The following is a 10,993-nucleotide window of genomic DNA, read 5'->3' on the forward strand; positions in this document are numbered from 1 at the left end:
AATAATATATTCAGCGTAGAGGGATTGTTTTGTAGCCCCAGATGAACCAGTGTGGTGTAGCGGCTAGAATGTTGCACTAGAATTTGATCCTATTCAATGGGAATATTCATTAATTCTTCTGGTTGGAAGATGCCCTTTTCAGTTAGATCACCTGGTTAGTCACTTTTTTGCCCAGCTTTTCAGTACTCCTGCTGGAGCCTTGAAAGCTGACAAGGAGTTGCCAGAAAACTAGATATTGCTGCAGTTTAGAGATATTACCAACTATTGTTAATGTTAGCAACTGGAATTGGTAGATTACAGATATTAAAGGACAGGAGAGTTCATTTGGAATTTCATTAGTTAATATCTTAGTGTACATCCCTGGAGAATCCCTATTTCCTCAGATAGTTTGATTAGCTGGTTGAACAGGCAGTCCACTTTTAATTTTAAAATTATCTTGCCTGTCAGGTAATCAGGTAATCAATGGCACTAAAAACTATCAAGGCAATTTTGTTTCTGGCCCCCATTATTGTATTTGTAACACACCATTCTCACTGAGACTGAAGGCAGATAACACAGTGCAGGTTGACACAGTTAGGGTGAAACAACTAATAAGCAATATAATAGGACTACGCTGACAAAAATCAGAAACAAAGCATAAAGTATTCCATACAATATGCAGAAAATGGAATTACGTGAGTAGAAAATAATGCTGTGGGTGCAATCAGTGTTCTTCTGTCTGGTGCTAATTTGTGCAATGATTATCTAGGATTGGGTCCAAAGCCCAGCTTTCAAAACTATTTGCAAGGCCTTTAGGTGGTTATTAAGAGGGTGCAACAACCAAGCCTGCAACCAAGAAACCAGAAGAAGATTGAGACTTGGAAAGGCAGCCATGAAGAAACTAGAAAAAGATTCTTAAGTATAAGAAAGTGTGGCTGGAGGTTCAGATCAAGATGACTTATACTTTAGTGTTCCCCATTATTATGTGTCGATGTGGAAGTTGTGTAGTGAAGAAAACTGACAGGAAGAGCATTGATTTATTTGAGATGTGGTGTTGACGGAGAGTTTTGCAGATATGATGGTGCACCAAAAAGAGACATAAGTGGGTTCCAAACCAATCCAATCTCTCCCTAGAAGTTAAAATGGCTGAGCTGAGGCTACAGTACTTTGCTGACATCATGAGAAGACATGACTTACTGGAAAAGACAATAACATTAGGAAAAGTTGAAGGCAGCTGCAAAATGGGAAAACTGAACCTGAGACCGATTGGCTCAATAAAGGAAAGCACAGCCTTCAGTTTGCAAGAACCGAGCGAGGCATTTAAGGTCCTTCATTCATAGTGTAGCCATAAATCAGAAGCGACTTTGAGAGGACATAACACACAAGAGGTGGCTTGTGTTGACTGTGCACTTATGGTCAAAACATTTATCCCTACTGTAGTAAAATTTATCCCTACTGCCCTGAGGCTGGTGTTGGTAGAATATCTTATCATCTCATTTCTGCAAGAGGCGGTATTCTAAATATGTTCTAATCCCGACAATGAAATTACAGATTCCCAAAGCCTCGTGCTTCTGTGTCTCTCAGTACAGATCTGATTGGCAAATGATTACAGAATAGAACCGAGCTTCTAAAACCAGACAGACAGCCCTTCTGTTCAGGCTTGCCATTGTAGTGGTTGGGAAACAAATAAGTTTGCTTTTGGAAGTTCATTGGGCTGGGAAACACATCCAGATGGCTAGGAAAGCTGCCAGGGAAGGTGCACTTTACAAATATTTACACATGCTCAGGAACAAGTGACATGCAAGCGGGGAGATATGCGGTTGGATCTTCTGATGCTTTAAGCTTCAGAGCAGCCATGGAGGGGTGGGAAAGCTCTGGGCTGGGCTGGAGTGATGGCAACTGGGGAAAAGAGATTTAACATGCCCTTTCCTGCTGTTTTCCTGATCTGTAACAGTCTCAAAGCTTCCTGATCTGTAACAGTCTCAAAGCTTCCGCTGGGAAAACTAGCGCAACTAGCAGCAGTTGCAGGTTTACCTTTTAGACCCGGAACGTAGAATGGGGGAAAGTGTCAAGTCCTTCTCTGCCAAATACTAATCCACTAATCCCATTTGGGGCCTCCTACCTCTGGATTAAAAACAATACTAAAATCATGGGGAGATCAAATTGTAGTTCTACCATGTTACACATAACTTGGCAATGACTTCCTCTAATTCACATTTAGGAATGTTGACAACAAATATGTAATTTATATTTTCATTTGCTTGCCGCTTGGTTTTGAGTGGATAGGAAGTGGATAGATGCATGGTGGATAGATGCATGGTGAAGACCTTCCTTTTCACCCAAGCATTTGGTTAGCCTCCCTGGACACCCCCCCCCCCCGGCTCTAGCTGCTGGTCTAGAGGTGGGGGAGTTGTGGTTGAGGCTATTTTAAGGCTATTTTTATTGTCGTTTTAATTGTTATTTTTATTGATGGTGTTTTTATTGTGGTTTCTTTTTAATATGTAAGCCACCTGGACATGTACAGTGGTGGCGAACCTTTGGCACTCCAGATGTTAGCTCCCATTGAAAATAATGGGGGATGAGGGCACCCCCTTTGGGAGTCCGTAACTTTGGACCCCTTGAACCAAACCTCACCAAACCTGGATAGTATCATCAGGAGAGTCTCCCAAAACACTTCTGGGTTAGTTGTTATTTCGCCTAGGTAGGCTTTATTAAGCCTATTCCTGTAAATAATAAATAGAAATCAAAAAATCAGGCACGCATACATTCATCAGTCCAATGCTCTCAAACAACTATAATTCATGCTAACTTTTCCTGGAATGTCGGCCACTGTATTCAAACCCCTTGGATCACAGCATATGTGTGTTTTCACAGCATATGTGCCAGCATGGTATAGTGGTTAAGAGTAGGTGCACTCTAATCTGGATAACCGGATTTGATTCCCTGCTCTGTCACTTGAGCTGTGGAGACTTATCTAATAAACCAGATTAGCTTGTGCACTCCCACACACGCCAGCTGGGTGACCTTGGGCTAGTCACAGCTCTTTGGAGCTCTCTCAGCCCCAACCATCTCACAGGGTGTTTGTTGTGGTGGGGAGGGATGGAAAGGAGATTGTAAGCCCCTTTGAGTCTCCTAACAGGAGAGAAAGGGGGGATATAAATCCAGTCTCCTCTTCCTCCCTCCTGTTCTTCCTCTTCCTCCTCCTTTTCCTGGGGTGTAAGCCATTGTATTCAAACCCCTAGGACAGGGGTAGGGAACCTGCAGCTCTCCAGATGTTCAGGAACTACAATTCCCATCAGCCCCTGCCAGCATGGCCAATTGTTGTGGAATATAAATACTTAAAAGAAAGAAATTAGATATTTAGCATTATTACTGATAAAAGTCTCTATTGGTTCTTATTTTAATAATTCTTAATCATCAAAGCCACTAATCATCTTTTCCCCCCTGTTTTATCTAAATACTCTATCAAGGATGTCTAAACACAACGCCATGCAGTCTCTTAGCTGAGTATCATAACTTAGTATATTGCTGAGTGTTTTTCCTCCCTCCCTTTCCTATGCCATTTTTATGTTCTCTGCTGCACAGGCTTCTGGGTAATCCTTTCCCCTTTTCACTGTCTTATTTATACCCTGTTATTTATAACTTCCCGCTAATGCATGGCCATTCCATCATGAATGTAATTACTTTTTGCTTTTTAGCAAAATCAATGGAAAACTTTCTGCAAGGTGCAAATGAGCACGAAGTGTTTAACTTGATCTACTGCTGGAAGGCAGGGCCCGGCACTCTTTGCCCACCAGACAGCAGGAAGAACAGATGCCCTATTTCAAATATTGCTCAGGGCAGGTGTGTGAGCACATGTGCACGCGCATGTATCTGCAGGGATCCAGATTTACAGTTTGCTCGTTTCAGGAAGAGCCTCATCGGCAATTCTCACACCTGCACACTTGCACAAAAGTCTGGCTTTCTATCCAAGGCATCAGTCTCCACCTGGTGGGTTGGAAATCAAAACTGGGTCAGAGTCCAAATGAAACTGGGCTGCTCTGGGTCGGTCTCTGCCAATACCACATCCTTCTGTGTCTTTTGTTCATATTGTTTATAGGGTTTGTTATTGTTGTTATTAAGGAGAGTGAAGCAGAAAGATGGGGTGTGGAGAAATGGGAAGAGAAAGCAGGACTGGGAAGAGAGAAGATGAATGGATGAGCATGAGATAAGTTGGAAGTGGTTTCCATGTCACCAATGGGGTTTGAAAAGAAGCTTTTGGGATCTCAACCTGTATCTTTTCAATGGGGCACTGGGATGGGGCAAGAACTCCTTAGACCACCATGCTGGGGACATGGATCAGGACTGGGTCTTCACGGAATTTTAAAACCACTTTAAAATGGCAACAGTCATGGTGGCCAAATGGACATTTACATCTAGTTTGGCTTTGAGCTATTCATTCCCTTTTTGCAGTGCTGGAACAGATGGAGCCTACATTTAGATATTATGATAAACGATGGTTTAAGTAAACACAGTTAGCTGTAGTGTCTGCATGTCTATAGTCCAACCAATTGATATTTGTAGGTAGGAGGCACCAAACTACAATTTGTAGCTGGTTTAACAAGGGGTTGTATTAATTGTGTTTTGTTGTAATTCCTGAAAGCACAAACTATGGCTTGTTAACTAGGACTAGCTAGGAGTAGCAGCCCCAGAAGACTGAGGGGTATGCCTTCTGCAAAGATCCCAGTCTCTCAGACAGCTTTCACCCACTCTCAAGTTCTGGGACAGGCTGGACTGAGAACAAAATCTATCCAACTATCTATTCCTTTTCATCCCGCCCTATCACAAATAGTTAAACAACCACAAATTAATATCAGGTTCAAATTCAACAACCAACAAACCATTAAAAATAATAAACATTAAAACACCAGGGTGGGATAAAATACATATAAATAAATGCATACATTATGTGAACACATGAATCCACCCTCTACTGCCAGATCACTGACCTATCAAGGTCACTATATTGTCTACTCTGGCTTTCCAGGGTCTTAGCAAGAGGTCTTTCACATAATTTGCGACCTGGTCCTTTTACCTGGAGATGCCAGGAATTGAACCTGTGACCTTCTGCATACAAAGTTGACACTCTACTGCAGAGATCTGGCCTCTTCCCAGTTCACATGTTCATGGCCGTGTTAGTTTCTGAGGGAACCAAAGAAACCCTGGCTTTCCTCAGCCCTGAAGGCTTACAAAAAGAAAAATTGCTGTTTTTCTTGGAATTCCCATTTCCTCTTTCTTCAAGCTCCGGCGTCCCTTGCCATGTCCCGGTGGATCAGATGCCGCTAATTCATCTGCTTGAAACATGTGCCCATGCACCAGCCTGCATGCCTGAAGTTTGTGTGGGTCTGTAGCTTGGCTGCCAAGATCTGACCCAAGACAGGATATTCTGTCTTCTGACATTTGTAAAAACAATGCTTTTCTTTGGTCCTTCTTTTCCCACAGGAAAGCCAGCCCAAAAATGACATGGGGCTGTTTATTCAAGATGAAGGATGCTCCCATCTGAGCCAGTGCCTGGCAGATTCAAACGGGGCAGCTGGCTGTCCCAACACATCTCTGAGTGGCCCTGAGAAGCAGGAAGGCAAATGTTCTCACAGCAATGAAGGAGAGCGGGAGAGAATCTCTGAACAGGAATGATGCGAATCCCACCCAGATGGGAAGTCACTTCCTCTGTACATTCTCTCTCTCATGAGAGAAAGGCAGTCTGCACATCCTCAAGGCAGACTTGTGACTCAAATTCAAATTCACAAACAGGTTCTGAGGATGAGCCGGCTGAAAGCTGCAACTTGGGTTTTCTACTTTTCCTCTCCTGGCCTGATTTTTAAAGTTTAGATGATGATGATGATGATGATGATGATGATGATGATGATAGTTTAGATTTATACCCCAGCTTTCTCTCCTGTAAGGAGACTCAATGTAGCTTACAAGCTCCTTTTCCTTCCTCTCCTCACAACAGACACCTGGTGAGGTAGGTGGGGCTGAGAGAGTTCTGAGAGAACTGTGACTTGCCCAAGGTCACCCAGCAGGAATGTAGGAGTGCGGAAACACATCTGGTTCACCAGAGGAGCCTCTGCCACTCAGGTGGAGGAGCGGGGAATCAAACCCGGTTCTCCAGATTAGAATCCACCTGCTCTTAACCACTATACCACGCTGGCTCTCACCATCATTGACCAACATACAACTAGTTTCAGAGTGCAACCAAGCAGGAAACGTCCATTTAAAACAATTTGAGCAAATCGTATGAACACCGACATATCCTTTTACAACGATTAAAAATAAACTATAAAACAGTGCTTGCTTTACTACCATCCATTTCAAAACATTTAAAATTAATATATTGTCGAAGACTTTCATGCCTGAAATCAGCTGGCTGTCATGAGTTTTCTGGGCTGTGTGGCTGTGGTCTGGTAAGCTTGATAGCCAGCGTTGTGTAGTGGTTAAGAGTAAGTGGATTCTAATCTAGGGAACTAGGTTTGATTCCCCACTCCTCCATATGAGTGGCAGAGGCTTATCTGGTGAATCAGATGTGTTTCCGCACTCCTACATTCCTTCTGGGTGACCTTGGGCTAGGCACAGTTCTTCAGAACTCTCTCAGCCCCACCTTCCTCCCACAGTGTCTGTTGTGGGGAGCGGAAGGGAAAGGAGCTTGTAAGCCACCTTGAGTCTCCTTACAGGAGAGAATTTATCCAAACTCCTCCTCCTCCTCCAAAGAGAAAGGTGGGATATAAATCCAAACTACTATTCCTCCTCCTACTTGTGTTACACCAACAACTCTGCAAGACAGAAACACTTCCACCACAACTCCATCCCACTCAATCCCGTTGTGAGCCCTATTGGATCCTCGACATCTGAATTAGCAAAACTCTTGGCTACCTGTTAACAAACCTACATCGGACAATCAACATCTGGCATTTAAAAATTAAGTTTAACAATCCGACATGGCAGACTTTGTATACAACTGCACAGAACTTTGCACTTGGCATAGTAATCTGTGGTTTTTCACCAGAAGGGAACTTTTCAACCCGGACTGACTCACCGCCCTGGGATTTGATCGAGCAGCGGACAGATAATTTTAGAACAGGCAACATTTTAGAATGGAGAGTGGGGAAAAAAACCATATTCCATGGATTCCACTTCCCCTAATGCACATGGACACGGCTTCTCCGATTTATTCTTATCCAAAGGCCAAACTGACGTTGCCATGGGGATTTGCAGCCATACTGCAGCTGCAAGCTTCTAGTGGCAACTCCATCTAGAAGAACTTTAGGGTCCCGACTCAAGTCTGCACAAAGGGGAGTGGGAGAAGGAAGTGTCTCTGCCTCTCCACTAACAATAATATGTCCCTCAGCCAAAAAGTACCTGGGAGAGAAGGGCTGTAAATGGAGGACCGGGCTCTGCTGTTGAGGTTGTAATTTTTGCTTTGTCCATTTGTTTTCTCCACTGGATTTTATAGCTGTTTCTAGGATTTTATAGCTTTTTACAGTTTTTAAACATTCCATTGTAACCTCCCTGTGGAAAGAAAGAAAACGTTATTATTATTTTTTTGAAAAAAAGCAATTAAAAATAAAATGGCACAAGATTGTCCCTTTCTTTGACACTTTTATCATTTCTGCCTTGGGGTAGTCACCTCTACCTACCCTCTGCTTCTGCTCACCAGCATTTGTGTGCTTTTCAGGTTCCTTTCTTTCTACCTGGATCAAATCACACCTAACTTAAGATGGTCACAGAAGGTTTCTAAGACTAGAAACAGAGGCAGTTTGCCACTGCCTGCCTCCAGAGGCGTAATGCCCAGGGAGACATACGGGGTCCAATGTCCCCGGGCTGTGGCCATTTAGTCACGCGGGGGGTGGAAAAGCCGAAGCAAATGGAGCGGTGGCTGCCCTTTCAAGAGAAGCTCTGCACTCCTCACACTCAAATGCCTCTGGAGAGAGATGGGGGACACAGGGCCAGCAAGGGGCAGGAGGGAGGATGCTGGGGGGCGGAATTTCTACTCCTTGCCCGGGGATGCTATTTTTTATAGCTATGCCCCTGCCTGCCTCTGAGTAGCAACCCTGAACTTACTTGGTGGTCCACCATCCAAATTCTGATCAGGGCTGACCCAGCTTAGCTTCATAAGATCTGATTAAGTCTGGTTGTCCAGGTCAAGGAACCCTGAACGAGAATGGTTCATACCACATATTGGAGAGGCTTCTCTCTAGAATGGGACAAACCTTGGAGCAGTAGTGGCGCAGGAGGTTAAGAGCTCGTGTATCTAATCTGGAGGAACCAGGTTTGATTCCCAGCTCTGCCTGAACTGTGGAGAGTTATTTGGGGAATTCAGATTAGCCTGTACACTCCCACACACGCCAGCTGGGTGACCTTGGGCTAGTCACAGCTTCTCGGAGCTCTCAGCCCCACCTACCTCACAGGGTGTTTGTTGTGAGGGAGGAAGGGGGGATATAAATCCAAACTCCTCCTCCTCCTCCTCCTCCTCCTCCTCCTCCTCCTCCTCCTCCTCCTCCTCCTCCTCCTCCTCCTCCTCTTCTTCTTCTTCTTCTTCTTCTTCTTCTTCTTCTTCTTCTTCTTCTTCTTCTTCTTCTTCTTCTTCTTCTTCTTCTTCTTCTTCTTCTTCTTCTTGTGGTGTTTGAAAGATTTCCCACAGGTTTCATACTTGAAAGGCACATTTTTAGTATGTGTTGAAACGTCAGATTAGAGAGGGAAGTTCATATATTTGTACGGCTTAATTCACGCCATCGCTGGGGAAATGGCATTCTAAGATCCCGATTCCTTAGGAGTATTCATTTCTATTAGATCTTTATGCCTTTTGAGGAAGAGGCTGTTTTCTCGATGACCCAAATGTTCTTTGCCAAACTTTAATCCTGTGCATACTTAATTAGGAAGAGGGCTGACTTCTGAGTAATCGTGCATTATGATTGGACCTCAAAGAGGTCTTTGGTGAGACAGTGTCTCATTTTCTGAAACCAATCAATCACTGTGCATAGGCTGTGTGGACCAACAGATGATTTTGATTATCGAATGAAAGCCATGAATCCACTGGGGCCAGAAACTACGTACAAGGGGTTGAAAAATTGGTGCCGTATGATGTCAGCAAAAAAGGACGAATGTCTGGTGAATGATGAGAAATGCTGTTAGGAAAAGATCACGTTTTATACTTGAATTTTATACCTATTGTATCTGCATATTATATTAAAATAAAATGGGTTTTTCAAACACAGCGAGAACCTGTTTGGGAAATGCAGCATCAGTCTCTTCGAAACACCCCATTTGGACTTAAAAATGGAGCACTGCAAAAAAAAAAAACATGTCTCTCATTCCTACTTGAAACTCCCTCCTTCATTCTGTTTTTTTTAAAAAAAATTTGCGCGAGATAACATCTTAATTGATTTGTGGCCAAACTCATGCTCAGCTCTTGAAAGGATTTCCAGTTTGCCTCGGTAATTCTGAACCTTGTGTGGACTCCCGCTGACTTTCACAACCACGGTGTCCATTTGCTGAGAGTGACAGTAGATGTGCAGTTGCAAGTTAAGTTTTGTTTATAATTTGGCTGAACTCATGAAAAAAATAATGTCAGGAGTAAGTAAAGGGCACTTCCCTCATTTGCCAGGTCCCTTCAACAGAGGTGGAGCTTCCACGGGGCCACCTGGGGACAAATGCCCCGGGCGGGCCGCCATTCAGTCACACGGGGGGCAGAAAATCACCCCTGCATCCCTCCTCCTTCCCCCCTCAGCCGGGCCCCACCAGGCTTCCCAGGACCTCAGTGGTGGGGGGGGGCAGGGGCGTGCCCAGAGCAGGTGTTGCCCTGGGCACCACTTTCCCTAGCTACGCCTCTGCCCTTCAGGCCACCGTCAGGGGATGGGGTGGGGGTGTTTCCAGATCCAGGTTAGGAAACTCTTGGAGATTTGGGAATGGACCTAGGAAGGACAAGGACTCCCAGGGGTACAGTGTCACAGAGTCAATCTAGTATTCCATAGTGGTGGAGACAGGTGGAATCTAATCTGGGAAAAATGGGTTTAATTCGCCACTCCTACCCATGAAGCCTGCTGGGCGATCTTGGGCCAGTCACAGTTCTCTTGGAACTCTCTCGCCCCACCTACCTCACAAGGTGTTTGTGGTGGGGAGGGAAAAGCAAAGCAGTTGTAAGCTGCTTTAACACTCCTTAGAGCACAGGTGTCAAACTTGCGGCCCTCCAGATGTTATGGACTACAGCTCCCATCATCCCCTGCCAGCATGATGCTGGCAGGGGATGATGGGAACTGTAGTCCATAATATCTGGAGGGGCGCGAGTTTGACACCTATGCCTTAGCGGTAAAGAAAAGGAGACTATAAAGACCAGCTCTTCTTGTTCAAAACATCCATTTTCTCCAAGGGAACTTATCTCTGTAGTCGGAAGATGAGCTATAATTCTAGGGGATCCCCAGGTCCCACCTGGAGGCTGGCATCCCTAACTTTCCACCGAATCCTAACTTTCCTGATTTCTGCACTAGGTGACCTGCAGGGGAGCAAAGGTCTTGCAGGGAGTTCTGCTTCGGGTTAGCAGCTCAGCTGTTGCAATTGGCACCAGCCAATAGCATTGTCCAGGAAATATTAGGTATGATCAAAAAAGACATGTACTCCCTGGATACTGAATTCCTTGACCAATCAGCCCGCTGCTTCTAGACGCCGATGGCAGAAACGTTTTAGCTGTCTTGAACAGATACTGAGGTAGACAGGGCATTGACATCTTGTTCAAATGCGCCCAAACTGAAAGGTAACCTCTCACCTAAGTTTGGAGCCAAGGGAAGTGTGACCTTTAACCCCAGAAGCAGACCTCTTTGTCATCACCCTATGAAGTCATAGATAGCGGTGTTCACCTTTTCTCAAATTCGGATTTATTGGACCCAAATATTTTAAACTAAAAAAGCCAAATACCCATACCAGTAAAAAAAATTTCTGATTTTTTTTGGCTCCATTAAAGTTTATGAGGAATCTGGGGGGAGGT

Source organism: Sphaerodactylus townsendi, linkage group LG15, assembly GCF_021028975.2.
Source record: "Sphaerodactylus townsendi isolate TG3544 linkage group LG15, MPM_Stown_v2.3, whole genome shotgun sequence".
NCBI lineage: Eukaryota > Metazoa > Chordata > Lepidosauria > Squamata > Sphaerodactylidae > Sphaerodactylus > Sphaerodactylus townsendi.